Here is an 18,692-nt window from a genome sequence, read left to right as displayed (position 1 = left end):
CAGTGCTACCATAAATACCCCTTTGTACTCTTTTTATTGCATAATTTAGGCTTATCTTTCCACTATGTATCAGTATTATATTCTTTATTACATTGAACAAAAGTGTGTTTTTTAAGTTGATGTTTTCACTTCTAGGAACATTATAATACCCCCCACCCCAATATTAATGCTTATATAGAAGATGTACCTTAATACTACCTCAAAATCAGGACAAATTGTCTTTATGGAGAACAAATTAATTTCTAAGAGTTGGGGGAGGGAATAATGAGAATATTATTTGGTATATCATGCTGACCTTCCTTTAAAAAATATGGCATACTGGCAAGTTGCAGCAGTGATGACCACGGTCTCTCTTTGGGGAAGTACAGGGGTGACAGATGTGTGCTAGATGGTGAAAGTTGTGAACTAAAGTGGGCATTTATAATTTCTTTGGCTACTGAGCATCTAAACTCACTTCTTATTTGAAGGAAATCCCCATTGTTTGAGTTTTGGTGAGCACTAGGGCTCTAATTCCCTCTCCAAAAATCCAGTTAGCCAGATATTCCCTCTTCCCAACCCCAGCAGTGAGGGCATGAGCATGAAAACCAGGCTGGGCCAATCAGAATTGGGAATGCGAATCACTTAAATGGGTAAGGATGGTTAAAGTATGTTCCCAGCAGCCAGCAGGTCCAGCCGTGTCTTTACCTATGGTGGGGACAGTCGTATCCTGTCCAAACTTGGAAGTGACCTTGTTGTGGTTCCTGCTGTCTGATTGCCCTTGGTTCCTGCTTGGTTTTTGAGCTTGGTTCTTCAGTCTTCCTGTTGATTCTATGAGCTATTTGATATTCTGCCAATAAATTCCTTTCCTGCTAAAATTAGCCAGTCAGTTTCTATGACTTGTGACCAAGGAGTTCATCTTAACTCTGCTTTGCTCAAAGTGCTTTGTGCTTACTGAATAAGTAGTTGTTGAATGATTAAGTGGCTATAATTTTTCATACCTGGCCCAAGTATGTGTTCTGTGGGACCATATCCCTTATTGAATTTAATATAAGATAGAAGAACATTTATATTATGAAATATTAATTAACATTTTTTGGACTGTTTATGTCCTATAAGACAAATGGTACCAATGACAAATTTGCAGTGCAGCAGGAAGGTGAAGGGCTTCTGACATAATCACATGGACGTTGGAGAAGCAAACACAGGATTGAAATCCTGAAACCCATCCTAAGCCAAATCCCTCTTCCTAAGGGAAGGACAGCTTGTGTTTCAGCCTGATATTTGTTCACTGAGCCTTATCCACAAGGAAACTGGGGGTGGCAAACCTCCCAAAGACTTTACTGGGCTCTAAAAGCTTGTGCTCACATTTCAAGTTTGTGAGGATGTGCTGAGAAGGCCAAAGAGAACTGTTGGTTTCAGGATTTGAGGCTTGAACATTTTTATACTCTAGGAATATGGATATATTGTGAAAAGTTTTTATTGCTTCATGTTCCTTCTTCTTTCATTTTATTTTCTCACCTTTTCCACAGCACATTATAATCTATTTTTAAAGGTTTTGATTTTTTTTTTTTGTTTTCAATTTTATCTTATCATTTTGTTACATTAATTTATGGAAAGCTTTATCTCTGATAATTTGACATTGTTAGTTTACATTTTATCTTCATGACACTATTTTTTAATAGAAAAAATTTAATATAGTGATTGTATTTATAGATTTGACTATGTAAGAAAACTTTTTCAAAATGAACCCAAAAGGGTTTAATGTTTGTCTCTGAAATTTACTGATTGTAATTGGAAATACTATTTTGGGGTAAAGCTTGCCAAGTGTCAAAGAAATAATGATCTTACATGTAACTTACATGTAAGTCACATATTATCTACCTATAATTCATTTTTAGTTCTTTTCACTGCTCCTGTCATTTGGTACTCAGAATAACAATTCACAATAGTGTTTTTAAAAGAATCTAGGAAATTTCCATCTTGCATGCATATAACATTTAAATTTAACTTTCATGTTTCTTAGGTATCATGTCTTAGAATAACAGTGTACAGTGCTGTGGTTGTTTTGCTATTAAGGCATTCTTAACTGATTTCCATATCAATAAATTCTATGCTTTGTTGTAATGTAAATAACCCCTAACGATACAGTAAACTAGTGTTTGCTCTTTAGTAAGCAGCTCTATCAGTGACATTTTCTAAGAGGTGGGACGGCTTATCAACGTTATCACTATCAATGGTGCCAGATTGTGTACATATATTTTTTCTTGGGAAAGCTTTGGTTGATTTAGCTTTTAATATTCCTCCAACAAGCAGATCTACACAGCCTCATGAAATGCTCAGGCTGAAAAGTTTTTTCTGCTTATTTGTCTGGGATCTTGATGACTAAAGACACTAAACTCCATTAAGGCAGGGGCAGTACTTATCTTGTTCGTGATATTTCCAGTGCCCAGCACAGTTCCTGGCATATATTAGATCATTGGTAAGTTTATGAAAAGAATGGATAAGTGTTAATAGGCTTAACAGTTCCATTTTCCAGAGACAGCCAGTATGATACACAATCACTGTGATGATTAATTTTATGTGTCAACTTTATTGGGCTAGGAGATATCCAGATAGCTGATAAAACGTTATTTTTGGGGTTGTGTGTGTGAGAGGGTGCTTCTGGAAAAGATTAGCATTTGAATCCATAGACTGAGTAAAGAGGATCACCTTCCTCAGTGTGGTGGACATCAGCCAATCCATTGAGGGCCCAAGTAGAACAAACAGGTAGAGGAAGGACAAATTTGCTCTCTCTGCTTGAGCTGGGACATTCATCGTCTCCTTAGCCCTCAGCCCACTGGTCCTCAGGCCTCTGGATTTGGACTGGGACTTACACCATTGGCTCCTCAGGCTTTGGATTTGGACTGGAACTATACCACTGGCTTCCTGAACTTCCAGCTTGTAGACAGTAGATCATGGGACTTCTGAGCTGCCATATCATGTGAGCCAATCCCTCATAGTAAATCTCTTTCTGCATATCTATATATGTCCTATTGATTCTGTGTCTCTGGGCAACCCTGACTAATACACCCACCTATTCAAAACACAGGTTTCCTTGAGGACCCCACTTTACTTTAGCCTGGCTCCTTTCCTCATAACCTAGAAGTGTTGCTAGTATTCTCCCAGCTCCAATGTGTCAATTCCATATGGTTTTACTTCCCTATCAAGCAAGATTTCTATATCAACCCTCTGTACCATTTTCTACCTTCCTTATAACTACCTTTTTCTTAATTCTCCACATTCATCTAGGTTTTTGGTACCAAGCTTACTGTCTTTCTCTCCCACCCAATTTCTGCAGAAATGTCAACACCTTCATGAATGACCCAACAACTATTATAGTCTCTGAATTCTGTGATCTATTAAATGCTATGGCTTCACTTCCACTCTACTTCAGCAACCCACCTTGGATTGACCTCTTGGGCCTTGTCCTCACCTGGAACTAACTGATACACCTGGAATCTTGCACATCAACCTCCTTCTCTTCAAACATACCCTTGTATTCTGCCAGTCCTCTCCAATTTCTACAAGCATACTTTTTTACTAACACTATGACAGTATTTAGTTCCTTGATTCCTCTCCTTTTTCCCATTCTATAGGTCCCCTTGAAATCACTTCCTTACCATTCAATCCAGACCCCATGAATCTCTCTTCTATCACTCTCCTACCAGCAACCTTAATTTACCCTACCCTTTCAATTCTCTTCAGCATCTTGCAAGCCTGCAATTTTGGACTTTCCATTCATCTGTTTTATACTTCCTCACCCAAGCAGAGTGAATGGTACTTACAAAGGAAAAAAAAATCCTCACAGAATGTAGGAATGAGTACTTGCACAAATATAGGACTCCAGTCATAACTATACCCTCAGATACTATATGGTATTTGTCAGCTTTTCTTATTTCCTTTGAAGACTGTTACAAATGTCTGTTAACTTCCCATTTCTCTGCTAACTTTCCATTTCACAGAGAAAGTAGAAACTATCAGAAACAAACTTTCCTGAGCTCCTCCTTCACAGCACTTCTTTCCTCCCCAATACAAAGGCATTTGTTTTCATTCTGATCACTACATCTTCCTCCTTTGCCTTCCTTCCAATCCATGCAAATTAGTACTTGGGACTCAACCCCTTCCTTTCTCTTCAGGGAGTGTGTTGCCTCTGTTATCTCCTCTTTCCTTTTAATTCTTGTGCTTGGCTTATAGACCAAGTAAGACCCACTTAAAAAATGAAATACCAAAGTGTCCTCCGTTGGCTCTGATTCCCTTCTCCATGCTCCCCTATCTTCTCCTTTTCACAGAAAAGCTTGAAGTCTCCATCTACCTTCCACTTCTCTTTTTTGTTGTTTTTATTTATTGTTTCAAAGACCCATGCCCTTTGTAACCCATCAGACACTGACTTAGACCATACTGTACCATCAAAACTGCTTTTCCCAGGCATCAATGTCTTCTTAATTTCCAAATCCAATAGTCACTGTTCAGTATTTCTCTTCCTTGATTTCTTTATTTTTGATACTGTTAACCACTCTCTGGAAACTCTCTTCTTGGTTTTTTATTGTACTAGTCTTTCCTGTCCCCCTCCTAATTCTCTTAGAATCCTTGTGGGTTTTGTACCTTCCACCCCACCCCCGCTCTTTGACTCTATTTTTTAAATTATATTTGACATACAATGTCATGTTAGCGTCAGGTATACAACAAATGATTCAACATTTCTATACCTTATGAAGTGATCACCACAAAAAATCTAGTAACCATCTGTCATACAAAGTTATTACGATATTGACTATATTCCTTATGCTGTCCATTATATCCCTGTGACTTATTTTTTAACTGGAGGTTTGTACTTCTGAATCTCCTTTTAAAATATTGATGTTCTCTAAGATACCACTCTCAGATCTCTTCTTTTCTCACTCTATGTACTCTCTTTGAATGGTGTCTTCTGTGACCACACCTGCAACTGTCACCTGTATCAATGATACCCAGATATAGGGGAGTACCTTTTTTTGAGGGGGTTAGGATCTAAAGTCAGTGTGAATGGCAAAAACGGTATACTTAAAATTACCTTTGAAAAATCTCCTTTTAAATACTGTATACATGATTTTGAATATATATGCTATCAATCATGCAATCCTACACAGCCAGTTTTCCTCCGCTATTGGAACAGAAGGTTGTTACTTCAGTTGAATACCAGATGAAGTTGTTGGCTTGCAGTTAAGGGCCATGTTATAAGAAAAATATGTTTTTCTTTTTTTGCCAAGCACATATAGTAGAGTGAATATAAGTTGAGTAAGTATAGGAGATAACTCCATATATATAAACATATATTCATCCTGACCTCTTCCTTGAGTTCTGGACTTGTACACCAAACTGCTGACTGGATGGATATTGCCGTTTGGATATGCCAGTCCATATTGGCATTAGATTTCTGAAAGCTGAAGCAATGAGGTAACTCAATTCTACTTAGCAAAGGCATTTATTGAAAGCATACAGTGATGTGACAAGGGTGCAGCTCACATGTGGAGTGTTTTCATATCACCTGGGTTCATGTTCTTATTCCAGGCAGATGTCCTCTAACACCATACAGCTGCCCACACACCTGTCTGCCTGGCTAGAGCCGTAGACAGCTTCAAATTGGTGGAATCTCTAGGCCAAGCATCACACAAGTCATTAACCTCTGGCTGAACAGTTTTATTGAGATTAGCGAAACTCCTAAGCATCTAAGAAGGCACTGCAATTTTTTACTGGTCCTTTGAGTGCTGTTTTTCACTGGTGGGCTGTTACATCACCCTACAGACCATCAGCATGAGGCCATCATGATGGATCAGTGAAGCAAAATCCCAGCTTTTCTCCATCAACCAGACTGAATATCAGACTATTAAAGTAGGGTGTGGTATGTGCATTAAGAGCCAATATCAGAGACAAGTCTAAATGACAATAAGCTTTACCTCTTCTTTATCACACAAACCAAATAGCATAAATAATTAAAAGCCTCATAATACAAAACGGTCAAACATTACATAAAAAGTATAGCAACACTGCTCAACTGTGGCCTGTTTCACTTCACATTTAGCATTCCAACAATATGTAATTACAATGGGACTGAGCCCTTTTAACTGTGTCCTCTTTCTTCCTGCCATGATTTATATTCCATCATATGCCTTTTAATGTACATTGAGTACACATAGAATAAGGATGTCTCTTTATATCCTTCTAAAATCTATGCCTACATATTTATACTATCAGTCCCCAAATTTGAGGAAGACTGAACCATTCAGGGGCATTCTCCACAGCCAACTCTGAGTTGCAGAAGGTAAGAAATTATACATTTGGAATGTTCCATAATCATCCTTTACTAGTCATCACATTTTGGCTTTTCTTCCTTTGAAGTTGACCTCTTTACCTCCATTGTTATTCCCTTTACAGAACAACAGGATATAATTTATACCCAGATAACATTCCTTTCTCTGTGTCAAATACATAGTCAGTCAGTAATGTTAAGATCATAAATAATTTGCTCCCATTTAAAGTCACAGACCTCGATGTTAATTTTTTTAAATTGAAGATAACATTCTTCATTTTTATTATAAAAAGTTTAACACATAGATAACACATTTGTTTTCTTTAAGTCTGAAATATCAAAAGAAGTATAAAAAGAAAAGTCATTCATAATCCCCTTACTTAGGGATAGCCATTATTAATTTTTGGTTATTAATTTTTCTACAGGACTATAAATGAGGTCATATTTTAACACCCTGTTTTGTACCTGGCCTTCTTTTCATGTTAGAGAACACAGACTACATGATCATATTAATGTTTGTTTTATTTCATTGCCTCTATATTATCAATCCAATAAATTTGAAAATGTATGTCTTTTTGTTCTCCACAGCTCAGCAAAGTGGAGATTATTACTAACTCCATTTTATAGATTGTAGATCTTAGGGTTCAGAGAGGCTAAAAATTTACATGCCCAAAATTTACATGCCAAATAAGTGTCAGAAATGAAGTTTGCTCTGTGACTTCTTGACTCCAAATTGGTCCCCTTTCCACAGTGTGCCTCCTGTCTCTCCAATGAGATAATGCAGATGAAGGGGCTGGGCAAGTGCACGTTATTGTTATTTATTTTAAGTGGCAGCCTAAGGGGAGTCATTGCCTCAGGAGCAACTTATGATTTGGTCTGAATGTAGGGCAGCTTCCTGAATTAAATCTGCACAAAAGCTTCCTGGGCTGCATCCTGAACTTGCCTGAAGACATCTTGCTGCATAGTTCTAAGGACTCTAACTTGGGGCCTACAATGCATAGAGTGTTTGAACCAAAATTTTGAAGAGCTTATGAGATTCTGTAGTTACGTCTGTATTCTCCACCCATTGCTTTCCAATCAATAGAGTCTGGATATAGGATGCTGCAAATATCCTGTTGGACTCTCTTTTTTTCCTCCACATATGCCAAAGGTGTTGCATATTCTCTTAGCACAGATAGTTTTCTGTTGATCTATTTTCTCATTTATTTCTTCTTCTTTGGCCTCACACCTTCTTGGTCAAGATTTCTGGTTTGCCTGGCAACTGTTCTCTTATGCCTCCAAAGACCCTGGGCTGTCTTTCCTTTCAGAGATCCTGGGACAGAGTCTTGGGACAGAAAGGCCACATTGAGAATTTATTTCTGTGAGGTTCTTAGGTACAAATTTTCAGACCTCTATTAAAATACAATTTTTTTAAAAAAGATAAAATCATTACTTTCATACAGATATAAAAACGAACACATGTTAAAGAATCTATTTTATACATACAATATGAGGAAACCAGGCAAAATAGGACATAATTGATTTTTCCATGGGTAGGATGGGGAGTCAATTATAATCACTACCAGATTGGACAGAAGTTACATACATATCTATAACCTATCTACAACTTAACAAAGATCAGCAAAATAGCTCAAAGGCAATGAACAAGGCTAGAATCTAGTAACCCAGAAGGATATGTTATCAACATGCATAGTTTTTTGTATACTCCCCCAAATAAAAGATCAAAGGTCCTCCCAAGAATTCCAGTGAGGGGGGAAAAAAAGCATCCCAAGTAATATTAGATCACTGGCAGAGTGATCCTTTCAAACACCGAATCCCCCTGACAAATTTAAAACACAGATTACAGTTCCCAAATGTCCTCAAATGCAATAAATAAATAAATAAATAAATAAATAAATCCAACCAAGAATACTGGAAAACAAACACAGTAAATATAAAAATTTACTTAAATATTTCAATCTTTTTTTCAGGCAGTTCAAATGGATTATTTCCTGAAATGTGCTGTAATCTTCATTACAAACCAGACCCTCAAGAATAGGATCCTCAAAATATGAACACAGTTACACAGTCCCACTGCTATACATTGTTAGTTACAGCACCTTGCTGTTGAGATTCTACATTAACTTTATCCTTTGCTATTAAGACTTTTGTAACTAATTTTCAGTAACCTTCAAAAGAATTCTATTTTTTATAGGAAATACAGAAAATTATAGCAGTATAGATTGTTAATTAAAAATTGACAATCTTTCACTGTGTTTTTCATACAAATATTGGAATCCCCGAGTGTCATGCCAAAGTCCCCAACTTTACATGTTGTAAGTACATATGCGTATTACTAACAATCAAATGAAACATACAGTAATTTCCAAAAATGTTTAATTCTGTATGTTAAAGAACAAAATTCAACTGAGTAAATTAGAAGATCTACTTGGCTTTATTGATTCATGAATTGGGCAGCATCCCCGCTAGGTAACAACTAGAAGGGCCCTCTGAGGAGCTGTACAAAATGAAAGGTTTTTATAGCTAAAACAGGGTGGGACAAGAAAGAGTGGATTATTTTAGTAAGGTTACCTTTCCCTGAAACTGCAATTAGGTTAGGTATTAAGTATTGGTGGGCTTAGCAAAAGTGACTCCATTTTGGGTCTATTATTTCTTTTTCACACATAAAAATATGTTAAATTTGGCAACAGAAATTCTCTAAAATAGAATGATCAAATAAGACAAGCTCTAAGCTAAGGAATGTGATATAGAATTATAGTCATGGAACACAATTTTTTTTTCCATACTGATCACAAAATGTCTAATTTATATCTATAGTTGCTCTAACATGTTAGGAAATTCATCTTGACTACCAGTATCCTTTTAAAACTTGAGTTTTAAACTATTTTACATGTAGTAAAACCTATCCCTTTTATTAGCTTAGGTAAACAAAACAGTAGTATAATAAGTAAAAACAATTAAGATATAGAACAGTTCCATTACCTCCCTCCCTCCCCTCATTCCCTCAAACTTTTTTTTATTATTATTAGTTTCAGGTGTACAAAACAATGTAATAGTTAGACATTTACCATTTATATCCCTCACACAGTGATAACTCCCTTCCCCCATCTACTACCCCTCTGACATTGCATACAGCCGTTACACTTCCACTGTTTTTATTCCTTATGCTGTATTCCACTTCTTGTGACTCTATATATATATATATATATATATATATATATATATATATATATATATATATATAAAATTATAATCGACATTCACTATTATTCAGTTTTAGCTTCCGGTGTATAGCGCAGTGATCAGGCATCTACACCATCCCTGAAGTGGTCTCCCTAATAAGACAAGTGCCCACTGGAGACCCTACAGAATCTTTACATTATTGTCAAGCTTCTTTTTAGTTAGCCCTTTCCCCTGGTCACCACTGATCAGTATTCTGTCCCTTTTTAAGACCTTTTTATTTTGAAATATAGACTCACAGGAAATTGCAAAAATAGTACATTAGAGTCTTGTATACCCATCACTTTGCTTTCTCCAGTGGTGACTTTTACGTAACTGTCTTACAAGGTCAAAACCATGCCCTGTACGTTTGAAGGCAGGTTTTCCTTTCACTTCTTTGACTATGTTTACTTTTTTTTTTTTCCACACAAGTTTAACTCTGTTGTGTGAAAAGGAGCAGGTGCTAGTTTTCTCTCAGATATCTACTGTTGCATTTTCTGTATTTCAGTTCCATCACCTTTAATATTCCTATATCTTTCTCTCGTCTTTTCTTTCACCGTTTTCCCCAATTTAATTCTGCTACTAGATTTTGTTTTCTGATATATGTGCCACAGATGGCACTATTGTCAATGCTCAAATTCCTAACTTCTACTTCGGTTCTTTAGTTTTAAAGGGGGTTAGCTGTGCTGGTGCTTAATTGTTGTGGTGTTTACCGTTTTGCAGTAAGCATACATACAGTAGCCCGCATAGTTCTCCAACCTCTTAGAGAGACGTTAGTGGCACTGCATAGCGCAGCCCTGGTCTCCTTCTACCCTTTCTCAATTGGTCACCATTTTAATTTTCTAGATATTTGGGTATTTGTTGGAGGAGAGTGTGCTGAGGGCCTTGAATCCCCCCCCCCCTCCACGCCTCCGTCTTTGGGCCGCCTAGGTGCAGAGCAGGTTCCCCGTACAGACAGCGAGGTGATGGGCGGGGACTTGGAGACTAACGTCGCCCGCAGCAAGAAGGTCCCACCCGGCAGGGACTGTGCCCTAGGCGCCAGCTGCCCGCGCGAGCCAGGCCCCGTGGTGCGCGGGAGCGCAGTGCGCATGCTCCGATTCGGTCTCCCCTGGCGGCGGTAGAGGGAGGGGCCGGGGTCCTCCCGGGTGGGCGTCCTGGCGCTTTGGCTCAGGTCCTCGGTGGTCGCCCCGTAGGCCTCCCGGGGCCCATCCTTCTCCCACCTGAGGCCGCGTGTGGGGCGGTAGCTTGCTCAGCGCAGGGTACCTCTCCCCCGCTCCCTCCCCCAGCCCCGTCGCCCCGCCCCCTGCGGGCTGGGCGGCCGGGTTAGGGGCCGAGCGGAGCGGGGTGAGTATTCCCACAGCCTTTGCAGGCCGCCTCTTCCCGGCTCGGCTTCCCGCAGCCTACTCACTTCGCTCCAGGGATGGGAGGAAGGGCGGGTGTGGGTGGGCGGGAAACGGCCAGTCCTGAACAAAAGGCCGGGGCAAAGGGGCTCCCGCGAGTGAAACGCCGGCCTGGTCCCTGCTGTAGCGCTGGAGCCGCAGCTCGGGGGCTGCTAGTTGCAGGGCTGGGGCGTGGGGGGCGGGGACGGAGGGCCAGGGTGCGTGGCACCCCGTCGCCGGAGACCGGGCTCGGCCGTGGGCACTCGTGAGCCACTACGGAGACCTCACCTTCGACACACGTAGTTACTGCCGTGTGTCTAAAGCCTGCACGAACTTGCAGATTTTGATCCCTGTAACCTGGAAAGAATGGATGTGAAATTACTGGCGATTTCAAAGACCAGGTCCCGCCTAACTTCGGGGGGTATCAGATTCACTACCAGGAGGAATAACTTCATAATCAACGTCTTTTTTTTCTCCCAAGTAGCCTATCTTCTCATAGTATATGAAAGCTTGACTGGAGGGGTGGAGGGTGGGGGATACAGGAATAATTAACTGATTTATGGAAACGTTTATTATGGTAAAAATTAAAAACATTTCAGAAAAGGCAAAAAAGATAGCTAAATGTCTTTACAAAGTCAAAATGGAGTCTTGTCTAACAGGCCCACCTGAGGATGAATTAATTATTTAGGGGACTATACTTTTGCTTGGCAATATTGTTTAGGGCCCAGGCTGTGCAGTTACAATTTTTGTCTAATTAAGATGCTTTTTTTTTTCTTTCTCCGGGGCAAAAACTACTCCTGCAGGTTGTCTTTACATTGCCCTTATTTCCAAGATTTTTATAACTTACCATTTGGCTTGCTCCTTCATTTTGAGTTCAGTAAATCTTTGTCACAGGTTTACTTGCATGAATCATGTTTCTAAGTTCTTAAAAATGAGTTTGACAATGGCCTCCACTCTTTAGTGGCAGAAGCTTAAGTGGTACTTTTAACATTTGAAAAACATAGACCCTGTGTAATACTCAACATTGTAGGACCCCAAGTAGAATCCTTTTTGCTTTTTGAAGGGTCAAATATGGACAAGAGGAAACATGTACAAAATGAAAACTTGACCAAAAAGATAAATGTTGAGTATTGAGAAATTCAGGTTAAAATTTTTGAAATTACAAGATTTAAGAATTGTTACTGATATTTTAATAGAAGAAACTAAAGAAACTAGTGGAAACAGTTTCCACTAGTCCTAAACTGGATTCATTTGGATATAGATTGTTACAAGATTATTTCCCCTCCCTCTCTGTTCTCCTCAGCTTCCCCTCCTTTTATTGAGGATAAGGTTACCTGAGATTGTGCTGGGGATGAGGCAATCAAGTTGGGCATAATGTTTGGTGACAAATTATAAATTGACAGCAGTTTCTGATGCTTATAAATTTCTGAGAAAGATAAGAAACCCCTTGGAGAAAACAAGTACGGTAAAGTTTATATAAGTAGATTTCTTAAGACTAAGGCTTGATTTGATTATTAATATCTTTGAAGCCTAGAGATGTGTTTTGGGACTCTACAGGCAGTGTTTGAATCATAAACATAGTTAAGGGACCATAACAACAACAACAGTGCCATAGGGAATATTTGGTGATTATTCCTTGGAAACAAATGTCTTCTGCTGAGAAGGCTAGGTGTAAAACAATTGGAAAATGGAGAGTAAATCCTACCCAAAGTCTTTAGGGACAGGTTGCTGAAAACTATGCAGAACCAGAGACTCCACAAATGTACCTGGCACCCCAGGCCTTAAAGTGCTTGATCTTATAGGAGCACTTACTCCTATGAATTTAGATTTGAAGTTAGGGTTATTTCCTATCACTGTCATTTAATAGCTTTTGGAGGAAACTTTGACATATAATAGCTTTCGGAGAAAACTATCATCTCTTCTGAGCTCAAGAACCTACAATCAGGAGCATTTGAGATCTGGCTCCTTAGCATATGCCATCAGTTTGGCTCAAATAAACTCATAAAAATTCTCAAAACAACAACGTATAATGGTTTCTTGTGCCCAATGTTTAACTGGAATCTCTAGAGTTTTAAGGCTATTTATAAGCTCTCCCTCTTTCCCCTTTCATTTTTAGTCATCTTAAAAAATTTTTATTAAAATATAGATAGCTAACATAAAATATTACATTAGTTTCATGTGTACGCCATAGTTATTCAACATATATATCTAAAGAAGTGATCACCATAATAAGTCCAGCAACCCTCTGACACTGTACTATGCTGTCACAATATTATTTACTATGTTCCCTGTGCTGTACATTACATCCTCATGTCTTATTTGTTTTACACCTGGCAATTTAAACCTTATTCCTTTTCACTTCTCCCCTTTTTAATTTTTCAATTATAGTTGACATTCAATATTTTATATGAATTTCAGGGGTACAGCATAGGGGTTAGACATTTATATAATTTAAGAAATGGTCCCTCTGACTAGTCTAGTACCCACCTGGCACTATACCTAATTATTACCATATTATTGACTATATTTCCTATGCTTTAGTTTACATCCCCATGACCAGTTTGTAGCTACCAATCTGTACTTCTTAATTCTTTCACCTTTTCACCCTGCCCCGCAAACTGTCTCCCATTTATCACCCCAATAAATCTAGTTCCCATCTGACATTATACATAATTATTACAATATTATTGACTATATTCCTTATGCTATATACCCTACATTCCTATGACTACTTTGTAATAACCAATTTGTACTTTTTAATCCCTTCCCCCTTTCACCCATCCCCCAACTCACCTGCCATCTGGCAACCATCAAAATGTTCTCTGTATCTATAAGTTTGTTTCTGTTTTGTTTGTTCATTTTGTTTTTAGATTTCACATATAAGCAAAATCACGTCGTATCTGTCTTTCTCAGTCTGACATACTCTACTTAGCACAATACCCTCTAGGTCCATCCGTGTCACCACAGATGGCAAAGTCCCATTCCCTTCCATGGCCAAGCAATATTTCATTGTATATATGTACCTCCTACTCTTTATCCATTTATCCATTGAAGGACATCCAGGCTGCCTCCACATCTTGGCTATTGTAAACAGTGCTGCAATGAACATGTGAATGCACATGTCCCCTCGAAGTCGTGTTTTGGGTTTCTTTGGGTAAAGACTGAGGAATAGGATTACTGAGTCCTTTGTCTGTTGTAACAGCCTTTGTTTTAAAGTCTACTTTGTCAGCTATAAGTATGGCTACCCCAGCTTTATTTTTCACTTCCATGTTCATGAAATACCATTTTCTCATCCCTTTACTTTTCAATCTGTGTTTGTCTTTTGATCTGAAGTGAGTCTCTGGTAGGCAGCATACAAGTATGTAAGGATCTTGTTTTCTTATCCATTCAGCCACTCTATCTTTTGACTGGAGCATTTGATCCATTTACATTGAAAGTAATTGTTGGTAGATATGTAGCTATTGCCGTTTTAGTTATATTTTTGATTTTTTTTGGTTGTTGTTTGTTTTAAAGAAGTCTCTCTAACATTTCTTGTCATACTGGTTTGGTGGTAATGAACTCCTTTAGCTTTTTCTTGCCTGGGAAGGTCCTTTTTTGTCCTTTGATTTTAAATCATAGCCTTGCTGGGTAGAGTACCCTTGGTTGTAGGCCCTTGCTTGTTATCACTTTGAATATTTTATGCCAATCCCTTCAAGCCAGCAAAGTTTTTGTTGAGAAATCAGCTGACAGTTTTATGGGAGCTCTTTTATAAGTAACTAGTTGCCTTTCTCTTGCTGCTTTTAAGTTTCTCTCTTTGTCTTTAACCTTTGCCTTTTTTATTATAGTCTGTCTTGGTGTGGGCCTGTTTGGGTTCATCTTGTTTCGGACTCTCTGCACTTCCTGGGCTTGTACGAGTACGTTTATTTCCTTTGCCAAATGAGGAAAGTTTTCAGTCATTATTTTTTCAAATAGGTTCTCAGGCCCTTGCTTTCTTTCTTCTCCTTCTTGTACTTCTATGATATGAATGTTGTTATGCTTGATGTTGTCCCAGAGGTCTCTTATGTAAACTACCCTCATTTTATTTTTTTTCCTCTTGTTCTGATGAGGTGTTTTATTCTACCTTGTCTTCCAAATCGCTGATTCAGTCCCCTGCTTCATCTATTCTGCTGGTGATTACTTTTTGTGCATTCTTCATTTCAGTTACTGTATTCTTACTTCTGACTGGTTCTTTTTTTATGCATTCTATGTCCTTTTTTTGTGTTTGCTATGTCTTTGTTGAAGTTCTCACTAAAATCCTTGAGCATCCTTATAACCATTGTTTTGAACTCTGTATCTGGTAGGTCGCTTGCCTCCTTTTCATTTAGTTCTTTTTCTAGAGTTGTTTCCTGTTCTTTTATTTGGGGTGTATTTCTTTGTTTCCTCATTTTGGCTGCTTCTATGTTTGTTTCTATGTATTAGGTAGGCCTGCTATATCTCCCAGTCTTAGTAGAGTGGCCTTATGTAGTAGGTGTCCTATAGGGCCCAGTGGCCAGTCTCCCTGGTCCCCTGAGCCAGTTGCTCCAGGTGTATCACTTTTGTGTGTTATTCATACCCTCCTGTTGTAGTTGAGCCTTGGTTGCTATTTACATGTGAATGAGAGGGATTGACCCTCACGCTGATTGGTTGTGAGGACTGGCTGTGACTACAGTGGAAGAGCTATAGTGCAGAGGCTGACTCTATGGAACGGTATTTGCTTTAGCAGAGGTCTGGTGCCTGCCCAGTCTGCCCTTTGGGTGTGTCATTGTGGAGGTGGTTGGGTGGTGCTCTGGTGTGGTCTGAAATCTTTTGGAAGAGTCTCTGTTGCAGGCCAAGATTAGCCCTTCCAAGTGCCACTTGGTATGAGCTACAAAGTGACCTGCAGATAGTTGCCACTTGTGCTGGGTTTGGAAGTGCCTGGGAGAGGCTAATCTCGAAACTGAGGCCAACTGCCATTAATGCTCAGCTTGGGGCTGCATAGCAAAAGGCACGGGGTATGCTGAGTCCAGATGCTGCTCATTTGAGGTTTGTGAACTTTTGAGAGATTTTAGGAAAGTCCACAGAATGAGCTAAGGCAGGCTGTTTGTATGGAAAAGTCACTGGAAATGGCTTGGGTGTGCCTAAAAGTTGGGTGGGGCCAGATCTTAGGGAATCACAGTGGAGGGTGAATGGCATTATGTTAGCTAGGTTGATGGTACTCAGATATAGTACCCACCTGTTTCTCTGTGCTTGGAGTGGGGAGGGCTCAACAAGGGAACAATGACTTCTGCACTTGTGTCTGGGAGAAAGATGCCACTCCAGGCTTTGCTGTGAAGCCAGACAATTCAGTTCCTCTCCGTATGTCCCTCGTACCTTTTGAGCTGTTGCCCCAGCTTTGAGCTCAGAACGAGTGATTCTGTCAGTGAATAAATCCATGTGTGGGTCCTCTAAGAGGAACTCCTGGGACTGTAACCACCTTCTGTCTCACTCAGCCACAATCTCCTCTGGTTTTCACATCCAGGACTTACGGGGACTCCTCTCCCCAGCACTGGATCCCTGGACTCGGGAGCCTGGTGTGGGGCTGGGACCGCTTGCTCCTTTTGGGGGGAAGGGTTTCCTCCTCAGCTGAGATGTCCCTCCCGATTTTTAATGGTCACATGTGTGTGTGGGACCAGCCCTTTATGTGTCTCTGCTCCTCCTACCAGTCTTCAGGTGGCTTCTTCTGTATGTCCTTAGTTTTAGGACTTCAGTTCAGCTAGACTTGAGGTGATTCTCAGTGATGGTTATTTTGTAGTTGCATCGTAATTTTGATATGGTCATGAGAGGAGGCAAGCACAGTGTTTACCTACTCTGCCATCTTGACCAGACTAGACTCTCAGACTCTCAGATTCTGCCTACTCTGCCTATTTCAACCTGTTCCTAGGTTCACTGCCTATCCCCATACCCAAGCCATCCTCCTCATTTTTTTAAATATTGTATCTCTGCCTTTCAATATCCTCTTATAATCCATGTATTATCTGAAATGTAACTCCTCTAGGGCACAGACTCTGATTCTAGACTGCCTTAGGTCAAGTGGCCAGATTTAACAGCTGTGTTACCTTGGACAATTACTTAACTATTCTGTCTCAGTTTTCTCATCTGTAAAATGGAGAAAAATCACAGTAACTACCTTATAGGGTTGCTGTGAGGATTTAACAAGTTAACACAGTTCTTGACATATAGTAAGAGCTCAATACATGCTATTTTCATTATTTTAATCCATACTAATTCTTTAAACTGTGGTTATACAATTTATCCCTGGTTTTTGCTGTCTTTTATTCTCTAATGTTCTTTTATTACAAATTTGATTACAAATTATTGAGGGCAAAGACCATATATTATTGTATTTTTAAAAAGTCTCTTAAAGTACTCCCAGGATGATTCTAGTTTTCTTTCTGTTTTCCATTTTACTTCTCTTGCTTATATTTTAAAATTTATACTCTATTTGGTTCTAAAAGTATTTGAGGTTTATAAATTACATATAATATAATAACAAAAAATAAAGAAAATATGAAGCTTTGATAGATGAGATTGGAATGTTTTATACTGAAATATATACTATGAAAAGTTGTACAATTGTTAAAGGTGGACCACAGCTAAGGTCTAAGCTTCATGATGGTCAAAGTAAAGAAAGCAACATATCACTTGCTCAGGAGAAACACAGCTTCCTTGGAAATAAATATTTAGTGAGTGAAATGCAGATTGTGAAAGCAGATCTCACAAATAAGCTAAGAAACCCTAGGGTTAAGTTCTTCAGACCTTTTAAAGCCCCAAACTACTTCCGGATGTTTTTCAAATGGGGCTTAATTAGCATTTTTATGAGGCTGTCTCATATATTGTAAGATGCTTTTTATACCTTGGTTCTGAGCAGTAAACAGCAATAAGAAACTATCCAGTGTGATCCCACTAATTTCTAAACACCCTCATTGAAACTGGTCCCTCCTGATGCTGGGAACCTTTGGATCTTATCTGCCCATACTTTACTCAACCTATGCTCTAGCTACTGCTTTTTTTTTTTGAATTTAGCATACTCCTTTCAGGCCTTGTCTTGTAGGATCTCTTTCATCTTTTTGGCAGGCCTATGTCTCCACTTGGTAGGCCCTTATTCAGATTTCAAAATTCAATTCTTCAAGAATGGAACTTAAGTCTTCCATACTCCCTTTTTTTTGGAGTCTTCTCTGATTTCCTCAGGAAAATGTTGACACTCCTTCCTGTAAGGACACACACAGCAAGTGCTAGGATGTTGTAGGTGCTGAGTGAATTAATGAAAAGCTTATGGAAATAAGAAGGCTCATTAATTTAATCTAGTTTTTTTTTTTAATTTATTGGGGTGACAATTGTTAGTAAAATTACATAGATTTCACGTGTACAATTCTGTATTACATCATCTATAAATCCCATTGTGTGTTTCCACCACCCAGAGTCAGTTCTCCTTCCATCACCATATATTTGATCCCCTTCCACTCTCATCTCCCACTCCCCACTCCCCTTACCCTCTGGTAACCACTAAACTATTGTCTGTGTTAATTTAGTTTTCAATGAAGATTTTGCAACAAGAAAAATTTAAAGGGAATGTCACTTCCATTACAAAAATGTCCAGCTCCTTATTTTTTTTCCCCAACAAAATAATGGTTCTTGGTAGTGTGTTTTAAAAAACACCGAGTTCTAGGGCAGACGTGTGGCTCAGTTGGTCAGAGCATGAGCTCCGGGCAACAGGGCTGCCGGTTCCATTCCCACGTGGTCCAGCAAGCTGCGCCCTCCGCAACCAGAATGAACTC

At 39.1% G+C, this 18,692-nt stretch overlaps 1 protein-coding gene across 5 annotated transcripts in view; it reads left to right on the top strand.

The window, feature by feature from the left end:
- The window catches only part of ATG10 (autophagy related 10), a 312,754-nt gene that overhangs the window by 84,251 nt on the left and 209,811 nt on the right, over positions 1-18,692 (top strand). For 3 of the 5 annotated variants that reach the window (XM_081054357.1, XM_081054356.1, XM_081054358.1), the window contains exon 1: positions 10,824-10,867. The exons of the other annotated variants lie outside the window; for them this stretch is intronic. The gene's annotated coding sequence lies outside the window, so the exon portion shown is untranslated. Of the gene's footprint in view, positions 1-10,823; positions 10,868-18,692 lie in introns of those variants that run through there. 5 annotated transcript variants of the gene reach the window in all.

Source organism: Rhinolophus hipposideros (genome assembly GCF_964194185.1).
Source record: "Rhinolophus hipposideros genome assembly, chromosome: 7".
Classification (NCBI taxonomy): domain Eukaryota; kingdom Metazoa; phylum Chordata; class Mammalia; order Chiroptera; family Rhinolophidae; genus Rhinolophus; species Rhinolophus hipposideros.
This window is presented reverse-complemented; position numbering and strand designations above follow the sequence as displayed.